Consider the following 23,025-nt stretch of genomic DNA (forward strand, 5'->3'; position numbering starts at 1 on the left):
TTGATGCAAGATACTAAAACATAAAATTTCTCACCTAGTACTCCAAGCCAAAACAAAGAAAAATAATTAGAAAAACATGCATGTTTTTAATTAAATGCAATATGACTAATGCAACGCACACATTATGTATTTTTAAAGGCTCAGCTATGAGCATGGCATATGATTTCATTCAAGATATGCGAGAAAGCACATAGTCAAGTAATGAATTTGAATATTGATATTGAGTTAGCATGATGAATCGAGCCTTGGATGCATGCAAGACAATAGATGCAAAGCACAAGAATGCTAATTTGAAAAATGATGTCCTATTCTAACCATCGTAAGCAATAAGTAAAAGGGAGAAAGACGTGGGATTGGAAGATATACAACTTATTACATAATTTCCCTCGTGCGACAGAGTGCGAATCAAAGTCCGAAACTCCGAATTAAACTACTTATTACAAAATCGAATGAATAAATTAAAGAATTAACTAGCTAACTATGCTATTACAATAAAGAAAATCATGACAAGTAAACTAACTATCTAAGTTAATTAACAATAACAATTACAAATAAACAATAGTAAATTAATTAATTACAACACAACTAATTAACAATACTAATTGTAACAATAAAAATAAATGGATACTTAATTACAACAATGATAATAATGTAAGCAAGGATGCGCAAAGGTTGCATGCACATGCATAATGTCCAAGAACAACTCTGTTTGCCCAGGCTTGCTATGTTTTACCTTCAGCCACTGCCCTCTATTTTCGGCAAAAAATACACTGCTGACCAAACATTGATGACCGACCAACCCTCAATGAAGTCCAGCCAAGCCTAAAGATGGCTAGTTATGCCTCAATTTCATGTAAAATTCTATTTTGTGCTCTGAAGTGAAAACAGTGCAGACAGAGTGTTCTGGACTCTGTTTGTCCCTCATACACTTCTCTCATAGGAAAGCCTTGACAGAAGGTTAGAATTGTTTCTAAAACCATCAATGAGCAAGTTGATTGTTTGATGATTTCGATGTACAATTTGGACAAAAATCAATAAATGAAAGGAACTATAACCACCCCTCCCTCCTATCATGGAGTGAACTCAAAGAGGGAGGTAGAGACGCTTCAAGATCCATCAAAACATCATGAATTGATGTAAGAAAACTCTTGACACAATGGTTTCAGCATAATGTCTGGCCAAATCCCAAGCAATATAACACATTTTCTTTATGTGGGTTGATTCATTTTAACCAAATTCATTAGTCTTTAACATCCTTTAATCCATTTAGTCCAAGATGATTATTACGTCCACTAAGTGAGAAGCATATTGAACGGGAGGTGATTCTTAACATGAAAAAGAGACTACACTGTTGGCAATGAACCTCCGTAGAGATTAAGCCATTAAGCGTAAATCACTAGTTCACGTTTTGAATAACTGTCAACCGATTGAAACAACTCTCAAATGAAAAAGATGAATGGCAAGTTGATTATTAAAATGAGGTCCTTAAACATGGAAATGAGTTGAAGAAAAGCTTAGAACAAGAAACTACAAGCTATGTAGGCATACTTATGAAACAACAACTAAACTAATCAAAACATGAACCATTTAAACAACTTAAGACAGCCCTAAAACAACCCTAAACAGATGAAAAAAAAAAGTCTTAGAATGCATGAAACGAGCCTAACAAGCTAGACAACAAAGAGAGGAAACAAGACTAGTAAGCAAGAACAAGGAGGGGTGGCTAACCCCTCCACTTTCGAAACCTTAAAGCATGATTTTTAGCCCTTTTTTAACTCTGAAAAACAGTTTAAGGGGCAAAGAAAAGAGTGTGCAAGTATGGGTTTGAGCTATAGGTAAAGGTGTAGAAAGAGTAAACTCTCTCTACCCTTTTGGTAGCTCTCCAAACCCTAACTCAAACACTTGGAAGAAGAACAAAACAACACCAAACAATAAGAACTGGGTAGCAAATGAAAGAAATGAAAGCAAAAGGGAAGATAACAAGCTTATACCTCTTAACAAAGGTAGCTCTTTGTTTGTGAATCAAACTAAGTCTTAACACACTCTCAAGCTTGAATTATGGTTTTCAAGGCTCAACCAAGGTTCTTAAGCTAAGGTGTGAAGGTGTATATGATGTATGGATATAGGTTCAAGGTGGTAGGTTAACTCAAAGTGTTGCTTGTACAAGAAGAATGAGAAGAGTGAGCTCTCAAGGTGGTATAGAGGCTTTGTAAGAATTCTTCAACCCTCAAAACAGAGATATATGATTGTTTTTATAGAATTTGAGCAAGAGGAGGCATAAATATCTTCAAAAATGGATAGCTAGCAGCCTCCTGCCCAAAGCAGTGTTTCTCGCTACTAAGGCACGGCTGGTGTGACGACCCCAAAATCCGTATTAGAGATTACCTTTATGGCCTTATGGGTTAATGCATTTTAACTTAATGATATGTGTTCAAATTATGGAATTATCTGTTGAGCCACGACTTTAAAATTGAAATTACTGACCTTTACGGGTTCAGAAATCACAATTGTGTACTTGGGTGTGTTAATGGAAATTTTTAGAACTATTTGGGAAAATTAATTGGAAATCTAATTTTTCTGACTCGTTAATGCACATTTGGGTGGTTAACTTGGTACTGCAAATTAAAGGCCTTAGAGGCTTCAGAAACCAGAACAACAGACATATTTATGATCAGCACAATTTTTAGAGTCATCTGGGAAGTTTAATTGGAATTTGATTTCGTACGATTCGTAAGGCTGCGTTTGGCTCTCCCTATTGTGTTAAACTTATATGTGTGTATATTTAATGTATATATGTATATGAGAAGCATGAGTTGAACTCATCTCTTGGAACCTAAAAATATCTAGAGGAAAGAGAGGGGAAATCGTGAAAGGAGAGAGAGAAGAGAGACAAGCTCCTCAATATCCATGGTGGTTTTGAAGATGCTTGAAGGGAATTGAAGAAAGAAAAAGAAGATCACCCATGGGAAACTTGGGGGAAATTGAAGAAAGCTAAGAGAAAGACAAAGATTGAACTAAGGTATGACCATCTATCTTGAATCCTTATGTTTAAAGCATCAATTACATGAAATCAAGGACTGATATGGAAGATGTGAACTTTGAACCCCAACTATGGTTATTTTATGCCCTTGTGTTCTTGTGCTTGGGAATTGAGTAGTATGTTGAGGTCATGATGTTTGATGGAGATTAATAATGTGAAATTTATCATGTATTGAAGGGTTTTGGGCTTTGATTTACATGAAATTGAGGTTTGATTTTGAAAATGAAAGGTTCCAAATTATGCAGCCATTTTCGGACTGCACGTGCGGGAGACAGCTCTATTCAGCCAACTTTGAATAAGCATATCTTTGCCTCCAGACTCCGTTTTGAGTGATTCTTGAGCCTAAAATCAATCCCCAGAAGTCTAGTTTCCAATGGTGGTAATCTCACTCCAAAATTCTAAATACAGAAATAGTTATGCCCAAATTAGTGACGACTGTTCACTTTCTATCAACTAGTTTTGTACCATTTCTTCACCTAAACCATTTCCCATCGATTCCTCTTGTTTTCTGAGACATGGATTATAACTTATTAAGGAATAATGAGCTTGGTACCACCATGGCTAATTGATTGAATGATCAAAGAGAATAAGTAAAGGATCGATTATAATCTCATATTATGTGTTGTGCACTGCACTTGTAGGTCGAGACGAGGACATCGTCCCATTACTACCGGGAGCTGATCATTGTGAGTAATAGTAGTGTGACGATATGTTTCACTTACTCCTGTGATTATGATTTATGTATTGTTATTTGTGAATGGTCTATTCCATTGATATTGTGCTTTGATTCAATTAATGGATATGCTTGAATAATGGCATTGATATGGACCTAAGGTCGTTCTATCCCTAGTAATAGACGTGAGCCCGCGGCCATTATGATGTGAATTGTTTTGTCCCTAGTAATGCAGTGACACATTTGGCTTCTGTTAATAGTTACTATTAATGTTCTGTTATCCGCAAGACAACTATGTCGACTTGTAATAAACCATGGGAAAATCTTTGTGCACTATTGAGTAATCGTACTGTAGCAGTACGTTTTGCTTACTGTTAATAGTTAATACTAACGTTCAGTTATCTGCAAGTTAAATATCTGAATTCATGATGAACAAATGGAACATATGTGTATTGTGGAACAATGATATCTTTGTGTATCTAGAATCATTCTGTTTTGCTAATGATGGGCCCGAGGCCAATCTGTTGATATCTGGGCCTAAGGCCGCTCTGTATAATCTGTTAGGCCTGAGGCCGCTCTGTATAATATGTTGGGCCTAAGGTCGTTATGTATAATCTGTAGGCTTACAGCCGATCTGTATTATATCTGGGCTTATAGCTGATCTGTATTATATCTGGGCTTACAGTCATTCTGTATCATATCTGGGCTTACAGCCGTTATGTATTATATATGGGCCTATGGCCATTTTAAAATATGATTATGAATAAGATCTATGTATGGTTTGATATGCATATTTACATTCTTTAAGCCTGTACCCGTTTAATTCACCTCCTTACATTGCTATTATTCACTGAGCCTTGCTCACTTCGTTTTTATGTATATCTATATAGGTGAGCCATTGGAGGTTGACACTAGAATTGTATTGAGGTCTACCTGTCTGCCAAGCCGCCTGGGGTACGCCTCCATGATGAGCCCTTAATTTGTGTTAGGAGTCATATAATATATTAAGTCTTAGGTAAGTGTGTGTGAGATCTATATAAATTCTGTGAATGTATGTGTAACTCTGGGAATGTATTTAAATGCTTGAATCTAATTAAATCATCATGTACACACAAACTCAATGGATGTTGTCTTTCATTAATATTGCTTCCACTTAAGGCCCCGTATGTGTTTAAATATTATGCTAAATTCTGTTTGAGGCCTATGTACGGGCCGGTCATGAACCAAACTTTTAGGGGCGGGTTTGGGTCGTGATAACCGACCTTCAATAGCCACTGTCGACCCTCACTGAGGCACGGCCGGCCCTCAATGCATGTCCCTGTTTTTCTATTTCAGCCTCAACATAGGGTGGCACAATGTGTAAAAATGGATTTCTTAGATATAATCAGTGAAAATATGGAAGGTTTGGGATTGTTTCGGAGCTTAAACATGGCCCCTTCATTAAGACCTCGAACCACGCACAACACCACTTTCATCATCTAGTGTACCGGACAAAGCGCTCCAGCCTTGCGGGCGGTCAAAAATGGGTATCCACAAACACAAGAGAGTTTGAGAGAATGCCTTGTATTCACAATGAGTAAGCTTTACAATTCTTGGATGGTTTTGGAGCAAATGAGCTCCTCTCCTATTTATAAGCTCCCTAGGATCATTCTAGAATTCTCAAGATAATGTCATGTAGAAGCTTCCCTTGGAAGCCTTCTTTACAAGCTACAAGACTGTTCTAGAATGCTTTAGAAATATCTATGCAAGATATTTATAAGTCTATAAGTCTAGTTGTAGCTCAACTTTTTGTGCTCCTTTCGGATACGACTAGCACTATAGTTCAGACACCCGTGGTTTTGAATCTGATCTCACGAATGCAATGTGAAATAGATAAACACCAAAGAGTCCAAATCTGACAAGTCTTTTAGAAAATCGATTTTGAATCAAAAATGCCAAAAATGGATTGCTTTTCCAAATACCAAGTCGCCACCTAAATATTTTTCAAAAAATTAGGAAATCCATGACTCGTGCCAAAGGTCACATGTCCGTCATCACCAAGATTGTCTCAGCTCGAGAATTTAGGTACGAGAGGGAAAGGTCATGAATTGAGTACCCCACTCGCCCAATCAAAGATCAATCTCTACTAATCATGATGTGAATCTTATTTACATTATATGCTCTTGTTCTAATTATTGGACTAACATTACTATGTGATGCGCATACAAATATAGACTAATTTGTAAAAATTGGAACAATTTGATTCATGTTTGTTTTGAAAATTGTTTCGAATATGTATCACTTGAAAAAGTGATCACATATGTACATTACTCAAATTATTCCAATTCAAGCAATTCGCCTTCATCCACAGGCATTCAAGCAATTTATCACTTAAGCACTTAGCCTCATGGCAAGCAATTAACCTTCATCCACAGGCATTCAAGCAATTTATCACTTAAGCACTTAGCCTCATGGCAAGCATGCTAGACATGGAAACAATCACACTCATACAATATGCTAAAGCACAAAAATGCTCACCTCGTACTCCGAAGCAAGCCAAAAGAAACAAAAGAGTTAGAAAACATGCATGCTTCTAACTAATGCAACATGACTCATGCAACACATGTGATATGTAGGCTTGGTTACTAATTATGTCACGTGAGTCAATTTGATAGCATGCAGTTTAAACATATATTCAACGAAGTAATAAACGACAATGCTTTGTTAGAATGATGAACCGAGCCTTAATGCATGCGAGACAAGTGGATGCAAGCAAGGGAAATGCTAAAAAAAATATGATGTTCTAAACTACCCATCATAGGCTGATAAATAAAAGGAAGAAAGACGTGGGGTTGGAAGACATACACATTATTACAAGTTTGGCCCTCACACAAGAGGGTCCGAATAAATGCTCTAGCTAATTAATTACCTAATTAACTAACTATTACAAACTAAATGAATAAATTAGCTAAGCTATTTAACTAATTATTACAACAACGAATTAACTAACTACTTTAGGTAATTAAATAAGTACAACACAAAACTAACTAATTAGTTACAAATCCACTATTTACAACATACTACTATTACAACATTATTTCACGGATCCCAAGAATCGAGGAATGCTTCATGCATTGATATGGGTTTCCACCCAAAAAAGCCACCATTTTGCTACCGAAATGCCTCTGTTGCACAGTTAGAAAATTGCACTATTTTTTTACCTCAGCTTCTGCTCTGTTCTACTGGAAAAGGGACATTGTATGCCTTGAAAAAGTGGCCAGCAACTCAGAAGTAGTGGCCAACTCGCCACAAATAGTGGGTTGTCGGCCAATAATATCGGTTCTTTCCTGTAGCAACAGAGCACAAACAGAGCACGAACTAGAGTATTTTCAAGAGATGTTTGTCCACATTGCCTCTCCTTATTAGCAAACAGGTCAAATGAAGGGTAGGCTTAATTTGCGAGCCATCAATCGATGCAGTTGCATTGCATGATGACTTATGAATCAAGGGACACAATTTCAATAAATGGTCAGAAAAGGCCAACAAAACCTCCTCCCTATCATGGATTGATCAAAGAAAGTGGTTGACCTTCAAAACTTGAACCATTTCATCACTAACAAGTATGAAATGACTCAAGTCTCCATGTGTTCAATTAACGTCCGATTGAACACCAAAGTAGCTTATTATCTTATTCCATTTCAGTCTAAGTTTTATTACTTCATTTTAATTACCTTCCATTCCATAATTCATTGAGTCCAAAAATGAGCATTAAATCCTCTAATGGAGAGAAGTACCAAACCAAATGTTGTTTTAGGCATGAGACAGATGTCATGCCGTTGGTAATGAACCTTCGAAGAGATTAAACAATTAAGCACAACAACCTCAATGTCAAGCTTAAACAATCCATCGGTTGTAACGACTCTCAAAACAAATGAAAAAAGTCAAGAAATGAGGGAGGCTGCAGAGATGCTTAGAGACGAACACAAGTATGGAAAGTAAAAAATAAATGTTATCAACTCAAATAGGTTAATGACTACGGCCTAAACCACCAAGCCTATGAGGACAATTACACTACAAGCATACTATACAAAGCACAAATGAAACTAACACATAAAAAAAATTCCTAAAATAGGCTAAAACAGTGCTAGAATTGAGGTAAAAGAAGCTAAAAGAGTATGCTAAAATAATGGAGAATTCAAGCTAGTGAACAAGCCAAATGAGGGATGGCTAACCCCACCATTTTTGGGACTTCAAAACCATTTTTTAGCCTCTGAAAATCAGTGGTAAAAAACTCAAAAACAGTTGAGAAAAGAATGGGAAACACAAGGGCAAAGGCCTAAAAAACAAGGTTCAAAGAAGGGTGATCAACCCGTCTACCTTTAATGGCCTTAAACCACAAATTTCAGCCCAAAAAAATAGTGTAAAAACAGTTCAAAATCAGCAAGAAAATATAGAAAACAAGTAGTGTAAAGATGCTCAAAATTATACCGTGTAGCACTTGTGTCCTTTAAAGCTTTTGGTAAGTGTATTTGAACTCTTTATTCTATTTTGGGAATCTTGGGTGTTGTTATGGGTTGGTTTTGGAGGATTACAATCCGATTTAAACTTGTTGGGTTTGGTTGTTCGTACTTACTCTTGTCAAAAGTTCCTTGGAGACTTAGAAATTCCATTCTAGGGTCGACACCAACCTTCCTAAGGGTCGACCCCAGCCTTCCTAAGGGTCGACCCTTACCTGTTGGTGAAGTTCTGGAAGTGTTGCTGGAAGATAGGGTAGACACCAGACTAGGAGAGGGTCGACCCTCTTATGTTTGTATGTTGGTTGCTAGAAGATAGGGTCGACCCCCTCCTGTCTAAGGGTCGATCCTTGCATGTTTTTTTTTTCAGATTTTAAGGTCCGAATGGGCCCTATCTAAGGGGGTTTTTGCACCTATTATTTTATTTGACGTTAGGACTTTTCCTCGCTACTATAAATAAGCCCAAACTATTTCTTCTCTCATGATTTTCTTCTCTTTTTTCCTCTCAAACCGTGATCTCTCTCTAAAACTCAACTTTTTTTACTTAAATCTCTAGATCTACTCACCTAGAGTAATCTTCTCACCTTGTTCCTTAGAGATGCATTGTAGAGTTTGTCGAGGGCTTCATTTTGATCGGAGCAAAACGTCGTCTCTCTTCCGTCGACTTTTGGGTTTCTTCCTTCTTCCTTTTCTAAGCTTGAGGCAGGGATATTCTACTCTCCTATATGGGTTTTAACATAGATATTGTCATCTTGTATAAATGGTGTGATTTGGGAAGGTTTTTGGTGAAATTTTGGTTGGTTTCTATATATATAAAAGAGGGGTTTTCTATTTGGATTCCTTATGGGCATGAGGGGTCTTGAACATGTTATGACTTGAGAAGAATTGATGAAATTTGGTCTTAGGTATAATATTCGATAAAGGGGGAGATTTTCCCTAATTTGAATTAAATGAGTTATTTTGTATAAATAACAAGATTGACTTGGAAATTATGGAATTGAAGGAACATGTGATTAAATGGTGTAGTTGGATTAATAAATCATTCACCTATGGGAAAAGTTGATAAATTATCTGTTGATAGATTTATTTATCTGTTTAGAAATATCTGCTTTGGGTTATCGGTGGAGGATAGCTATGATTGTTGTAGAAATTGCATGATGATTAGGTGAATTGAAACTAATCAATTGGATTATGTCATTGAATATGACGGTTGGATTAAAACATTGAATGTGTGATTTAATTGGTCATTGTATATAACAACGTATTTAAATATATTGTATATGTATCTTTGTTTGGGAGGAGATAGGGGATGTACTCCATTTGTTTAGGAGGAGATAGGGGATGGACTCCATTGATAATTAAGTTGGCCGGAGTGTCCTGGGTGAAAGTCTCGAAATCATATATATATTTGGGTGCCGGTTCCCTCGAACGTAGTTTCGTAAAATGGCAAGAAATAGAAGTGTATGAATAAATGTTTACGATTGAAGTATTGATAAATGAGTTGTAGTCTCATTTTAAATTGTTTAGATAATGATGACCTATGTCCACGAATTGATTTGGATAAGTAAATGTGAGTGAATGGAAGTATGGATGTCAATGTTGATTGGTTATGAAAAAGGTGTAAGTTGGTTTTCAAGTGTTAAACATTTATCGGATGCTAATGCTTTAGTTAATTCTCATATACTATTTAGCATGTCTCTACTGCGCTTTGGCTCACCCTACTTGGGACACCATTTTTCAGGTACATAGGGCATGCCACCTCCAAGGACATAGCTTGGGAGGTTTAGGGGTGGAAGACTCCATTTTACATGTTTTGTTTGGTATTAAATGTAAAATTTCAAGCCAAGGGCTTTATATGTAAACAGTTAGAACTCTTCTTTTATTTTAACCAAGTGTTAACTTGGAAAGTTGTAAGCCCTTTGGGCACTTATTTTTGTTGTTTAGAAGTTAGAGTTGCATGCTATAGTTTCAAGATGAATGTTTATGAAAATGTAATGCGTGTAATATTTTTGTAAAAGAAACTCTGATGAATGAAGAGTTGGTGTTTCCCCTATGTTTATGACAATTTGTGAATGGTTGTCTTGTACTTTTTTGAGGGCGTTACATACCTCTTGAAGCAAGGCAACTCTTTGGTTAATAAACCTACAAGTTCTCACTCACAAGGGCTAAAATTTGGACTCAATAATCTCAGCAAGGAGAGCTCCAATATTGGTTTAGGAAATGTTTGGGTAAGGTGTGTGTGTTGCAAGATAGAGATAAAGAGAGATTTTCAAGAAGTTGGCATTTTGGAATTTTTTGTAACCTAAAACCAAGAGAGTTGGCGTGGTATATATAGAAAAACAACCTCTCAGTTCAAAAATATCTGTATAGAAACAGTTGGAGCTTCTGGGGGACAACTGGCAAAAAAAATCTGCATTTTACACAAGTGGACGGCAGGCCACTATCCACTAGTGGCCAGCCAGACAAAAATCTGCTTTCAAGCCTGACTTCAAACGGACATATCTCCTTCATCCGGACTTAGTTTTAGGTCATTCTTGAGTCTAAATTGAAGCCCCGGAAGTATAATTTCCAATGGTGGTAGCCTCACATCTAAATTATAAGTGTACAAAGAGATATACCTATTTTAGTAAAGACAGCTCATTTCTGTCCTAATGGATTGATGCCTAACTTCTTCACCAACTAGTTTTCTTCACTCTCCCCCAATTTTATTCAACTCCAAACCTCTAAATAAAAAGTTTTTAAAGATTTTTCAAAGAGTTCACCTCTCTTCCATTTATTTCCACTTTGTCTTTACTCAGTTTACCAGAAAGTGCAATATTTTAAATGAAATGCGAGTCTCGGAACATTGTAGAAACATTTGAAAAAATATTTTGAAAAAGAGGGTTTTAAGGTCTAAAATGGTTCCGGTCAAAAATGAGGTGTAAGGTTGGAATTTAGAAGCTCTTCTTGCTGAAGAAATCGAACGTTTGTATAGCATAACTTTCATCATCGAGTGATCACCCTCAGGCATCCAAATCTTAAGGGCGGTCAAAAATGGGGTGTCTACACTAGTATACAAGTGTCTTCAATACTCAAGAATGTTCTAGAATCCTCCATGTTCTCTCAAGTATTGGAATGAGCTAGGAAGTTCTAGATCCTTCCATTGACCTCTATGCTCCCAAGCTCTCATATTTTCTCAAGTCTTCCAAGAGCTTCGAGAATATTCTATTAGCCTCTTTTCCTTGAGATTTCCTCTTGGTAGGCAATTCTGTCTAGCTAATTTGGCGGGCCGTGACACTAAGCTAAATGTCAATACATTGACTTGAGAACATGTGCTAGCAACAAATGTTACATATATCTACAATTAATATTATGATATGGTATAATTTTTCTCACTACAAAACATAACTTTCAATTAATAGTATACACCATAAATTTTAATGTAACACACAATGAACATCATAATTCCATATAGCATTTAATGTTTATATAATTCAATTTGAACCAAACAATTCAGTATAATATGAATAAATGAATCCAATTTACAAAGCAAATCACAAGATAACTTTGGGTCATGATTCCAAAATTAAATTCACCATTACTCATTAATTAATCCAACTAATCTAATCGCTCAAGATCAATCATTAATAAATGAAGTCAAATACAAAAATAGTCTCATCGTAACATATTTCAAGTTAACAAGACTAGTCTAAACACTCCAAACAATTAATTTATGCTCACGACTAAAATTCAATTTCAATTTCTACTTTAACACTAAACTGAATACCGAACAATTCGTGAATTTTACAAAATTAAATACTCATCATTTGACTTTGAAAAATTACCAAGCATATACTTATGTGTGATGCATGCTTACATAAAACTTTCATAAAATCTCATGTTGTGAAATTATCTTTAAAAATCCGTTCTAAATAAAAGTTCAATTTTTATTTTTATTTATTTAATTTTTTTTCGGGTCTTTACATGTGGGATACGTTATGGTTATTATTTTTTGGGTGTTACAATAATACTTCTCTATAAATAATAATAGAAAAAAATAAAGGTGAGAAATTAAAAATAAAGTAAAATTTTAAGCATTAATGATGGTGGGAAATTAATTTTAAAATTTAATTCGATAAAATAGTTAAAATGAGATAAATAAAGATGGATAAAACAAATTAATTGAGTATTTTAGTATTCTAAAATAATTTTTACATTCAAGTAAAGATTAATTTTGTTTTTACATGTAAGAAATCAGATTCTCAAATGATTTCTTGATTTTTCATTCCCTATTAACTAATTTTAATTTATTGTAAGGTGATTAAATTTTTTTACTTTTATATTTATTTTTAAAAAAATTTAATCATGTAAGAATAACCTGTTTTTTTTTAATATGCATCGACTACAAATTTAATGACTCAAAGATAAAATTAAAATTTGTTAACAATATCTTAACAATTTAGGGATAAATAATTTTTTTACATATGAATAAATAAGTAGGACAAATTGTCGGAAAAAAAACTAATCCATTTGTTTACTTTAAATCACAAAAATCAATTCATACATAATTATATCTAGGAAAACATCACACATATACTCCAAATCATAAATATATCAAGTTAAAGGTATCCCTACCTTAAGGATGGAGGAACGAAGACGAAAACCCAAAAAGAGTTTAGAAGAAACCGCAATCCAATTGGTCAAAATATTGATCTTCACTTGTTCTTCACCTTTAATGCAAGATCTATGGTGGATTCTTGGTAAAAACTAGATGAAATCAAGGTTTGGAAGTCTAGAGTTTTGGGTTTAGGGGAGAGGGAGAGAAGAGAGGTAGAAAGAATGAAAATTTTGGACCAAAAAGTGACTTTAAAGTGGTTGACTTCGAACAAACCGTTTGAGCGAACTTGCTTCCAACACAGATACTCAAATTTCAAACGGGTATAACTTTTTGGTCCATACTCCGTTTTGGGTCGTTCTTGTGTTTAAATCAAAACCTTGGAAACAAACTTTCTAATATTCTAGCCTTACAACCAGGTTCAAAGTGTGGAAAAGAAAAAAAAGAAAAAAAAGAAAACAAAGAGTAAAAGAGTGAAGATTGCTTATAAGACAATTATCTTAATCGATTTTTTGGTTCAAAAAACTCAAAAATAATTTTTTTAAAAAAATAAAATCAAACAAATCTGATAAGTGTATTTTTAATAAATATGAATTACTAATATTTTTTGTTACATATATGTACTTTCTATGTAAGAATTTCAAATATAATTTTGAAAATCTTTCCATATCGTTTTTCTTAAATTATGTTGTTACCATAATTGCAATATAATATTATTTCTGTAATGCCCCAAATAAATACAATGAATCCCAACTTATAAGCAGAAGAATAACTGAAGCAATATATTTTCATTCATTAAAATCCGTATACAAAAGGTGACACATGCAATATACATTCATAAATGGCTCATCCTGAATTTACAACATGTGTTACAAGTGATAAAGAAATGAAAGTTAACAGATATTCACATGCCCTAATGGCTTACATCTTTCCAAGGCTGTGCTTGGTTACAACAAAATAGATACAAATCGAATACATATAAAGCCCTTGGCTAGAGTTAAAACAATTAGCACGATACAAAAGAGAAGCCTTCAGCTCTTTTTCCTCCCAAACTATTGCCTTGGCAGATGCATATTACCATTACCTGAAAATGATTTTCCCAAATAGGGTGAGTCAAAGCCCAGTAGAAACAATCTATCACAATATATGAGTCTTAGCAAAGGTATAAGTACAATGCGCATATACAATGCATGTGCCAAATCATTCATATTTCACAAGATCATAAAGTACCAAATTTATATCTCAATCCATTGTTCTTCAATTCATTTCAAGTCAATTCATTTCATCTCAACTCATGAGCCAAATTCATTATTTTCCAGATAACCCAACTGAGATTACATCTCAATGGTTCTCTAATCAACACAACAATCACACAAACACTTCAATTTGCCATTTTACGGAAATTTTGCCCACAGGAATCGGCACCCATGTATGCGCGTGGTTTCGGGACTTTCACCCTAGACACACAAGCTAATTTAATTCAATGAAGTCCATCTCATTTCTCCTCCCAAATATGGAGTACATCCCCTTTCTCCTCCCAAACATTATACATATACAATGTATTTAAAACATTGTCATATTCAATGACAACCAACAAGAGATTAGTCTCAATTCACCTAATCCTCATACAATTTCTACAACAATCATTGCTATCCTCCACGATAGCCTAAGACAGATATTTCTAAATAGATACTCAATCTCACGACATATAATTTATTCAAAATTTCAAAGGTGAGTGATAATACATATTCTTCTCCACCATTTATGTCAACATCCATCCAATTTCACATTTTCAATACCAATTCCATTTATTTATACAAAATAAATATTTGAAACATTTTAGGGCAAACTCCATTTTTCCCAAATATCAACTGAAATGCCAAAATCAACTATTTTGTTACAATATAATCTCATATTCCACCCCATAACCATTTATAACTCATTCACTTATAAACCCCTCTTTTGATTTAATGCCCAAACCCTAGGTATGTTCATAGTACATCCAAATTCCACCATTGTTACACAACAACTCATAACTAAGTTAAAAATCATATGAAAGTGTAGAAAATCTCTACCTCAAAGTCAGGAGATGAACAAAGCAAGGTCGAACCTTCAATAAGGCCGAAACCAAGTTTTAATCGGATCAAAACAAAGCTCTTGGAATGCTCTAGCTTTTTCTCAAAGACACTAGGGTAGAAAACCCAATGGATCTAGGTTAAAATATAGAGAGAGAGTAGATCTAGGGTTTTTGAGGGAGACAGAGATGAAAAAGTGATAAAAAAGTAGGCTGTTGCGAACTGATATACACACGGTCCGCTTGAATGCAAAACTTGACGCTCGAGTGTCAGACATAACAATTCATTCCGCTCGAGCGCAGAATATCCAGTAGTCTTGTAGACAATAAACCAATGCTTGAACGTAATAAAGGTCGCTCGAGCTCCCTCTCGCTCAAGCATAGGAAACGCCGCTTGAGCGTAGAAATCACTCTCTCAGTAGTTTTGTAGACCTACAAAAGTACTGAGAGTTCACAAAACCCGCTTGAGCGCAAGAAGTGTCACTCGAGCGGAGAACCAAAAATCTAGACAGCATAAGGTTTGAAAACCAAGCAATCAATCTATCCCAAACACAACCATAACAACCCAAGGGACAACTAGAGGAATAAGAGATGAACAACAATATTAAACCATGAAACCCGAGTCCAGAATACAACAAAAGGTGGGGTCAAAATCGGAATCGCTATAATTCAAAATAATACTATTTTGTATTATTTGCAAATAATTCTTAATTGGAAAAGGAAACCCTACACTTAAATCGTTCCGTATTAATCTTTGAAAGCATTCTATATAATCAAAAGAAATTTGTAAAGTCATTATGAAGAGGTTTTAGTTTAAGGTCTCTAATATTGAAATTTTATAAGACAAAAAACATGTAATATTTTCATAATAGTTGAGATCTCCCAACATTTTCACCAAGAGATTTCACTACAAAGAAATTTATCTTTCTCTGTGACGAGTTGAAATCTCCCTAATAATATTATTGAGTGATCTTAACTAATAAGAAAAAACATATTAGAGCTCTCCTACTACCAGAAGTTAAATAGGGTTGTTTCACTAATTTTTCCCATTATTAATGGATTAATTTATAATTAATTTTATTTTCAAATTGACTTTTGTACTTGTAGTGTTTTATTTTCCAAATTAAGAATTATTTGCAAATAATACAAAAAAAAAATTATTTTCAAATAATTCTACATTGCAACTATGGCAGTACATTTTAAGGAAAAAAATTATAATAACAATTAACTTTCTTTTTTAATGGATTAATTAAATCTCCTTTTGAAATTTTTAAAATGATTCAATGAAAGCTTTATCTATATATATAATCAAGTTAATTAATCCATTTAAAATTTTAAATTTGAAAAATTGAAAATCAAAGTTAACTAATCAGTATTAAATTTTAAATTTGGGTACCAATAAAATATAGAATCAATTCATATATCTATACTATATATTATAGCAAAGAGTGATTATCGAAAATTAGATTTATTTAAATTTTAAAAATTTTAAACTCTCTAGAAGTGTCACTTGAGATGTGGTAATTGATATTATAAGTTTTTTTTTCCTTAAAATGTGCTGCCATAATTTCAATGTAGAATTATTTGAAAATAATTCTATTTTTTATTATTTGCAAATAATTCTTAATTTGAAAAAGAAAACCCTACATCTACAAAAGTCAATTTGAAAATAAAATTAATTATAAATTAATCCATTCATAATGAAAAAAATTAGTGAAATATACATTCCAACTTTTTGTAATAGGAGAGGTCTAATGTATTTTTTCTTATTTGTTAAGATCATTCAATAATATTATTAGAGAAATTTCTCTATGCTAAAATTTCCCTACAAAAATGTTGAGGGACCCCAACAACTATGGAAATATTACATGTCATTTATCTTATAAATCATAACATCAGAGATTTTAAACTAAAAACACCTTAATTATGAGTTTACAAATTTCTTTTAATTATATAGATTTCTTACAAAGACTAATATGGAGAGATTTTCAAAATTATATTTAAAATATGAAAAAAATAATATGGAAAGATTTAAGTGTAGGGTTTCTTTTTCCGAATTAAGAATTATTTGAAAATAATACGGAATAAAATTATTTTTAAATAATTTTACATTGCAATTATGGTAATATAATTCAAGAAAATGATTTGAAAAGATTTTCAAAATTATATTTTAAATTCTGTCATAGAAAGTACATATGTAACAAAAATTACTAAGATTTAATCATTTATTTTTATTAAAAATACACTTATCAAATTTGTTTGGTTTAATTTTTTTAATTGTTTTTATTTGTTTTATTTTAATTTTTTTGTCTTCAATAAACTTTTTTTTCCCTTCATATTTCAGTCAAATATACCTACAAACTAAGATATTTTAGGGGAAAAAATTTTAAAAAAAAATTATTAAAGACAAAATCTACGGCAAATTATACTGACAGTCTCAATAGTTTGGGCCCCTTGTCAATTTGGTCTCTGACTTTTTAATTGTGACACATTTGATCCTAAATTTTGAATCTTGTTCCAAATAAAGACAGTTGAAGACCATTATTCAATTTTAAGGATAGTCGTCAATTTGATAAAATATAAACTAATTTGACAAAAATAAATGTCAAAAAAATTATTTTTGAATTTTTAAAAATTATTTCTACCCACCGAAGATAAAATTATGTAAAATTGATAAATCTTTTATGTATTTATTTATTTTACCAAATTAATTTTTATTATGTGTTTGGATATGATGACGGACATGTGGCCTTCGGCACCGAGTCAGGGTTTCCTAAATTTCCCCATTTAAAAAAAAAAATATTTAGGTGGCGACTCTGTATCTGGCAAAGCAGTCCATGTTTGGCACTACTTTTTTCAAAAATCTGTTTCTCAAAAACGATTTGCCAGATTTGGACTCTTTGGTTTAGATTAAGAACCGTGACGCAAGTCGAGTCCGAACTGTAGTAACCCCAAATGAACAGAATGGGACTCATCCTCCCGGGGCGTTCGAGGACGTCTACAGTTTCTGGCGACTCTACTGGGGAATTTTTAGAGAGCTTGACTCAAACTCATGATATCCTGTTTTGATTTCGCTTATATGTTTCTTTGCATTGCATGTGCATTGGTGCGCCTAGGAACACAGTGTTTGCCATCTGCCATTCCTAAACGGTCTGCCGGAGGCTTGCCTTGTCAAGACATGTCCATAAGGCTGACCGGCTATGGGCTCTGACAGCATGGGAACACAAACCCCGGTTTACCGGGGCACCCTTTTTGACCATTCGACCTAGTGCATATTCGGATCCACAGTGACCATTCCAAATTAGGACAGGCTGCTTACCTGATATTAGGTTGTTTGAGAATTGCTGCGTGCATAGTGAAACCCTAGCTCCTGACAAAATAGGACAGGGAAACCCTATCCCAATGTAGGGGTGTTTTGGCTCTCTTTACTTGCTATGTGCTTTTAGAATGATATTTCTACAGGGAAATGTACATACCAGTTTGCAAGTCTGGGCATCAGGCCTGAGGGCATCAGTATTAGTTTTAAGAGAATCAGTTATCTACGGGTATCAGGGTTCAGTGTTGGGAACAGAGCTTGTTTTTGGGGAAACAGTGATCAATATCGAGGAACAGTGTGTTCGGCTCACCGACTTTGTATTGAATATCCAACTGTGTATTATATGTTTATTTTATACTGTTGTGCTGTCCGGTTGTTGGTTTATTTATTGCTTTATTTATCTTTTTGCTAGGTAGTTTAGCATCATTGCGTCTAACCCAGTAGACATCCCCCAAGCACTCTGGATCAGAAGTCGCCGGCTCCATCGATCTGAGGATCTGATAGAAGGACAACCAGTGTACCGTTCTCTACCCCCGGTTACTAAACGGAAGGCAACTAGGCAGAGGACATCGGTTCAATAGTCAGTGCAAAGGGCTTCGTCTACCCCACCTGCGTACAGTAGGGATCAGGATCCCGTTTCACCCACAGAGAGGGAACACATACCAGTAATTCAACCAGAGCAGAACAGTATGGCTAGCTTAGAGGAGATGGTGCGCCAACTTCAGGAAAGCATGAAAATGATGCAGCAGGATGCTGTCCGACAGGCAGAATTCGCCAGACAACAAGCTACAGTCATGAGTGAGCAAGCGGATTTAATTGGGAGATTGCAACAGCAAACTGGGGCATCACCTTCGCAGCAAATCCCCCCTCCATTAAGGGTTCCAATACCCGAAGAGACACCAATCGCCCGGAACGCCCAAGAGGATACAGACATCCCAACAGGGCCAGCTCCCCTCCCGATTCCACCTCAACAATCCAAGGCACCCACCCCCATCAATCTGTCGGATTCTCCCTTTGAGTCCGAGGTAGACCCCATGACGTTAAAAATGCATAAGCTTAAAAAGCTGTTCAAGAAATCTCAAGGTACGAAGTCCATTCCCGACATTGGAGACGGATACATCGACACAGCTGTGACGCTGCCAGATCGGTTTAAGATGCCACAAATTGATCGTTTTGACGGATCTGAGGATCCCATGGTACACCTGCGACTATTCTCAGACGTCCTAAGGCCAATGGGCCTCACTAGATTGCAGAAGCTATCTTTATTCGGCCGGACCTTGTCAGGTGTGGCGGCCGCATGGTATGCCAAGTTAGAGGATGACGTCAAGAGAAATTGGGACGAGATGGCCGAGGCCTTCATCCTGCAGTACTCGTATAACACACAAATCGAGATCACGACCCGGGATCTCGAGACAACAAGGCAAGAACCCAAGGAAAGCTTCTCAGAATTTGTAACCAGATGGCGGGCTAAGGCTTCGATGATGACCTTAAGACCCACGGAGAAAGACCAGATTCGGATGATTGTGCGCAATCTCCAGCCGAAGCTAATGCAAAAGATGATTGTAGTCCCTTTCCCTACCTTTGCTGATCTGCATGAAATGGGGGTACAGATCGAGGACGCCCTAAGACAAGGGTGGATTGATAATGACCGGGAGCAACCCCGCAGAAATTTCAATCGTAATACTAATGCAGGCCCGAGCGGCGCTACGACTGCCAGGACCTCCGAAGTGAGTATGGTCACCACTAACCCTTCCCCAAGAAATACGGCAGCCACACCATTCTCCGGTGCGTCCGGAAGCAACTCACAAACAGCCAAATACCCTCCCAGAAACACCAGAACCTTCGCTCCACTTTATATGCCCCTGTCCAAAGCTTTGGGGGTTTTGATCAGAAAAGGGCATCTGAAGCCCCTAGAGCCGCGACCCTTACCTGAAAGACTACCCGCCACCCACAATCCAGCCAAGTATTGTGCGTTCCACCAGCAGCACGGTCACGACACCGACCTATGCTTTCGTTTACGTCATGAGATTCAAGATCTCATTGATAATGGGGTGATTCTACCCCCTGAGAAACCCAATGTTACTACAAATCCTCTCCCCACACATAACCAAGTTCCACCACCCAAAATAATCAACTTCATCTACACTGGGGTCGCATCCTACGATCCTAGTATCTATATCACACCCTCCTACTTGCCTAAACCGAAAGTTTTCCTCCCTGATTGCACCGATTTGTGCATGATGGACGTCTCTATAACCCAACCCAAGCCAGTGGTGGTGACCATCGAGAACAGGAAAGAGGTTGTCAAACCAGAGTCTGTGGAGCCTGAGAATGATGTTGGGAATGCTTACAGTCCGAGTGACTACATTTCACCAGTGGGCCAGAATAGACCAAATGTCGAATTTCCAGTCGGGGGAGAGCTGTGTGTAATCCGAGGGAACAGTCCAAGACAGGAAACGGATGATTTGGCAGCCATGGAAGAGGATTTTTCCAGGTTCCAATTTTGCGATAACTAAGATCTAGAATATTCGGCCACCAACTGGTACGATAATGAAGAATCAGCGGAGGCCACGGGATGGTTAGACGATCAGCCAAATGTAATAGGGGAGTTCCAGTCAGAACAAGGCCCGGCAGGGGCGGGAATGTCCACAACGGCCGGGAGTGTCGAAGAACAGAATACATCGTCGGAGAGCGCCGGTGTCGAGAGTTTCGCTCGGGAATGGAGCATTTTAAGTACAGGGATCAGTGAGCAATCTACTGCATTGACACAGTCAGAACAAGAGAGATTCGAGGATTCTGAGAGGATCAGGAAAGCAAAAGGCCACGTGGGGGTCGAAACCGCCACAAGTACGGAAATGGAGAATGCTGCGAGCATAGGGATAAAAGGTACTGCGAGTATCGGGACAGTTGTGCCAGAACTAGACAGATGCTTGTCAGCTGCAGATGGTATGTGGTGGGAAGACGACGATCTATGTCTGGCCCACACGGACGAGGATTGGAAAGGTAACCAACCAGATGATACCTGGTATATCGGCGAAGTCGATCACATGACTAGGAGTGGACAGTATTTCAAGCCTCCACACCTAGATCAACCAGAGGCGTCTGGAAAAGATAATGAAGCAGAGAAACAAAAGGAGAAGCAACTCGAAGACGAGGCCGTATTGAGACAATTGAAAAAGATACAAGCAGACATCTCCATCTAGGGACTGCTTATGGCTTCTCGAGTACATAGGCAGGCTGTCCTTTCAGCCATGGATAAGGCCAAACTTTCCATAGATACCACGCCCGAACAACTGGTGGGCTTAGTCTTTTCGGGAGGAAGTTCCCCAGCATTGAGTTTTTCTGACAAAGAACTGCCACCCGAGGGTGCGAACCATAACAAGCCGCTCTACATCTCTGTCGAGTGCAGAGATAAATGGATACCTGTGGTACTTGTCGACACGGGGTCCGCCATCAACGTCTGCTCGGCAAGGACAGCTTATGCGATTGGTTTGAAAGTCGCGGATTTTGTGCCAACGGCCCAGGTGATTCGGGCGTATGACAACACAAGCCAGGAAGTGATGGGGACAGTTAAGATTCAAACAAAGGTTGGGCCAGGACAGCACGAGATAGATTTCCATGTCTTGGAGGTTCCTGCAACGTTCAACTTGCTTTTGGGGCGGCCGTGGCTGCATCAGGTAAAGGCGGTCTCCTCTACCCTACATCAAGTGGTGAAATACCCCTATGGGAAGGGAGTAGCCATTGTTTTTGGAAACTCGTCAATTCATCCGCCACCGGAAGTGTCTACACCTGTTCTAGAAATTGAACACGGTGTGGAAGATGTGTTCATATCGGGTTTTACCTTGGCCGAGGCTCGGGTTGTACAGAACATCATGGCAGCTAATGAAGGGGTATATGTTAGTGCCCAAGCAGTCTATCTCATGAACAAACTCCAGCACATCCCCGGGATGGGATTAGGCAAGAGCGGCAGGAAAGGTGCCACAGCATCGGCCGAAGTGCCACATAACCCCCATACCTTTGGTTTGGGCTACTTACCCACCAAAGAGGATTGGATAAGGAAAGGAAAGGAAATGGCCGGAAGGGCCAGGGCGAAACAGATGGGGAAACCCTTTGACTTAATGCACCAGCCCATTCGGGGTACCCTAAACGGACGCTTCGTCCGGGAGGGAGAGGACTTTCCGTTCTGTGGTTTCCCAGAGCCATGGCTCAACGCGGAGAAGAAGCGCATACCGGGATTTGAGGTTTTCTTTGATTTACAGTTACCTGAGGATGACATCGCCGAAGGGCAGGCAGATCTATCGGCTGAGGCTGAGCAAAGTAAGCAAGTGCAGTCTGAGGACGATGAAAACGAAATGGGGGCAGCGCTGGCATGTCTGCTTTCAGATCCTCAGATCGAACAGAGGTGCTTGGGGGATAGCTCCTCGGTATGTGTGATTGGGAATGAAGCGGCTGCGGGCCTACCATCAGCTATTTTGGATGCATCCATCGCACCTTCTCTCATCTGGCAATATGAAGAAGGCTTTTTATCAAGCAGCACCGGGTCAAGTAGTGAGCCGGAATCTGATTCTACCGAATCTTGTGCGTCGGAATCAGATTCCAGCTCAACTGAGTCTGAGTCCGGTATTCCCGGGGGTGATAACCCGGATGCCACAGTCCTGTCTAGGTCATCTTTTTCATTTTCTTTTGAGTCTGTGGTAACAGAGGAATCTGACGGCTCGGAAGTATTTAATGAGAACGACGTGGATGTGGTTTCGGAGTATTTTTCTGTGCCTTTGATTTATTGCTTAAATCAGGATTTTCAAAATTTTGATGAAAACGACGAGGAAGAAATTCCT

This window comes from Camellia sinensis, chromosome 7 (assembly GCF_055761805.1).
Source record: "Camellia sinensis isolate YWXY chromosome 7, ASM5576180v1, whole genome shotgun sequence".
Classification (NCBI taxonomy): domain Eukaryota; kingdom Viridiplantae; phylum Streptophyta; class Magnoliopsida; order Ericales; family Theaceae; genus Camellia; species Camellia sinensis.